Below are 3640 nucleotides of genomic sequence, written 5' to 3'. Positions count from 1 at the left end.
CTCACCTTATGTATCTCTCATCTGACTGTTGATTTGTATCCTTTATACTAATCCTGATCTAGTGAGTAAACTAGTTTCATGAGTTCTAGGAGCTGCTCTAGCAAATTAATTGAACCCAAGGAGGGGGTTGTGGGACCTGTGATTTATAGCCAGTCGGTCAGAAGCACAGGTGACCACCTGGATTTGAGACTAGCATCTGAAGTGGAGGGCAGTCTTGTGGGACTGAGACCTTACCTGTGGAATCTGATGCTCTCTCCGGGTAGATAGTGTCAGAATTGAGTGGAATTGTAGGACACCTAGCTGGTGTCAGAGAATTGCTTGTTGTGTGGGGGAAAAACTGCACACATTGGAACTGGATGCAGAGTAGCAGGCTGCTATGACAATATACCATAGACTGGGTGGTCTAAAAAACAGAAGTTTATCTCTCACGGTTCTGGAGGCTGGGAAGTCCAAGATCAAAGTTCTGGCAGATTTGGTCCCTGTGAGAGCCCGATTCAAGGCTTACAGACTGCAACCTTCTTGCTGTGCCCTCACATGGCAGAGAGAAGGTCCCTCCCTCTTCTTAAAAGGACACTAATCCAGTCATGGGGCTCCACCCTCATGACCTCATCTAAACCTAATCACCTCCCAAAGGTCCTGCCTCCAAATACCATCATACTGGGGTTTAGGGCTTTAACATATGAATTTGGGAGGACACAACATTCATTCTACAGCAACCAGCAAAATAGACTGAGAAGGAAGAGCTAATGAGGAAGGAGAAAAACCAAGAGTGTGTCATATCCTAAAACCAAGAAAAGAGTTTCAAGGATGAGAGAGTGATCAACAGGGTCAAATGCTGCTGATGAGGCTAAGAGACAACCTTTGATTTAACATCATGTTGTCTGAGATCTTGACAAGAGTACCTTCAGTGGAGTAATGAGGATGAAAGCCTGATTCAAGTGGACTCGAGAGAGACTGAGAGGACAAAAATTAGAGGCAGCAAGTACAGATAACTCTTTTAAAGAACTTTGCTGGGCTTCCCTGGTGGCACAGTGGTTAAGAATCCGCCTGCCAATGCAGGGGATGCAGGTTCGAGCCTTGGTCCGGGAAGATCCCACATGCCACGAAGCAACTAAGCCCATGCGCCGCAACTACTGAGCCTGTGCTCTAGAACCCGTGAGCCACAACTACTGAGCCCGTGAGTGACAACTACTGAGCCCGCATGCCACAACTACTGAAGCCCATGCACTTAGAGACGTGCTCCGCAACAAGAGAAGCCACCACAATGAGAAGTCCGCACACCACAACGAAGAGTAACCCCTGCTCGCTGCAACTAGAGAAAGCCCGCACGCAGCAACAAAGACCCAACACAGCCAAAAATAAATAAATAAATTTAAAGAACTTTGCAATAAGGGGAGCAGAGAAACGGGGCAAAGCTGGAGGAGGATATAATGGGAGAAACTGCAGAATATTTGTATGTTGATGAGAATAAAGGGAAAATGAAATGATGAAAACAGATATAGTCAATTCTCAATTACACAAGAAAACAGACAAAAAATAGTGTGACCTATTTGATGAGTTTACTTTAAAAGATCTTATGGACTAATATCTGAAACATATTTTTTAAAGTGTATGTAAGTTGTGAAACATAATAAACACTCACAAACCCACCACCCACACCAAGAGCTAAATCACCACCAATCACATCTATTCATGTGCTCTTCTCTCTTCCATGCCCCTTGCCTCTCTCTTAGAAGAAAGCAACTTTCCTGAATTTTATGATTGTGAATTCCTTGTAAAGTTATATTCTCTTCACTACATTCTGTTGTATTTATTGACTGACAGAACTTCAACCTGGCCTCCTGCAGACTGTCACACCACTTCGGTCAGACAGTAACATGAAATAACTTTCTTGCACCTAATCTCCCACACTAAAATTCCATTTTTCACCTTCCATCTCTAGCTTTGCCTAAAACTCCCCTTCTTCTGCATGAACATAATTATTATTCTTTCTTCTCTGTATCATTTACCCTGCATGGAAGCAGGAAGGGCCCAGCACACCTTCTTCCCTTGTACACACACAGAACAGACCCTAGTGGCCACAGCATTCTTTTTCTCCTGGAAGATGCACCTGTAGCCCTCAAACCTCCAGCCTCCCTGTCCAATCCTAAGGCACACACTGCCCAGCAGATGCCTATACCAACAGCTGGTGGCCCCTCAACAGAGGGCTCAGGAAGGTGAGTGATGGCCAGTGATTCTGTTTCTTTTATCCCCTACTTGCCTGTGGACAAGTGGCCATCCTCAAGTCATCCAGAATTCTCCACGTGTGCAAGGACCTGCAAGACTCTGACAAATGCCAACAGACTGGACCCTTTACACACAAATGACAGCAAGCTCTGAAAGCCCTCTGCATACAGAAAACAAAAACCCAGCTGCCCCACTTGCTCACAGACGCTTGAAATTGCTTTAAGGAGAGAAAACAGTTTTCATCTCACAACTACAGAAACCTTTGAAGGCCTTGGATGAACTAACTCACTGATTTAGACCAGCGCACACTACTGTTGGACTGAAAGAGTGGATGACGCAATGGGCACCTTAAAAATGGGTATGAAATGCCAAGGGTTATAGCAGAGAAAGAGGGGGCGTTTTTTGCTTCCTTGGGAGTTTAAGAAAGAAAAATCTTGAAATCAGAAGACTTTGGCAAAGGTCTTGTCAAACTCGGCCTCACTGCCAGTTGTCTGACCATAGGCAAGTTACTCAACCTTTTAAGCCTGTCTCTTATTTCTAAAGGGAAGGTAAATATTGATACCTACCTCCAGAGTTACTGTGAGACTTCGATGCCATTCTGCACGTGACTATTTTCCTTCTTACCCTGTTGCCTCTGGCATCTTGAGCTCTGTTCCTATCCACACTAGCTCCATTCCCCTTTCTTAGCATTATAGATGTTAAAAGCGAGAAGTCTGGAACCACGAAATGTGGGTTCAAATCCTAACCCTATCACTTGCTGTGATCTTGGGCAAGTTACTTAGTGCTCTGTGCTGTTTTCTCACCTGTAACAATGAAGATAATAAGAGTACTTGCTTCATGGGGTGATTGTAAGGACTGAGCGAGTTAGTCTGTTAAAAAAATAAAGGGGGGGGGGACACTGCAAGAAGCGCTTGTGACAATTGTTCCCCAGGGCTTCCCCTCACGTGCTCACTTTCCGCAAGCCAAAAAAATCACTGAAAACTCCTCCACTTCTGCTCTCTAATGTACAAAAGCCCACTGTAAATTGCTACACATTCCCTCAGGTTTCTCAACGCCCCCAGTCTCATCCCTAAACCGCTAGGTCGTCTGGTCCTGCCACACACACAAAAAAACCCGAAGCAGTTCTCAGTTTCCTAGCCCCGCCCCGGGCGTAACTTCGGGAACCCAGACTGAACTGGAGGCTGTGGCAGAGGCCTGAGCGAGACGGGAGGGGCGGAGCCGCGGGGTGGGGAGCGGGGGCGGCTCGGTGAGGTCGCGCCCGCGCCCGCGCCCCAGTGGCAGCGGTTGCCAGGCAGCGCAGCCGGCGTCCGCGTTGCCAGGCGAAGGCGAAGAGCTAACAAAGCCGGGTCCTGCCCCACCTCTCCTGCGCCTTGAGACTGAGGCCGGTGCCGCCCTTCCCCGCCCACATTCTGCT

The sequence above is a fragment of the Globicephala melas genome, chromosome 4 (assembly GCF_963455315.2).
Source record: "Globicephala melas chromosome 4, mGloMel1.2, whole genome shotgun sequence".
Taxonomy (NCBI): Eukaryota; Metazoa; Chordata; class Mammalia; order Artiodactyla; family Delphinidae; genus Globicephala; species Globicephala melas.
The sequence above is the reverse complement of the archived record's forward strand: the minus strand, read 5'-3'. Positions refer to the sequence as shown.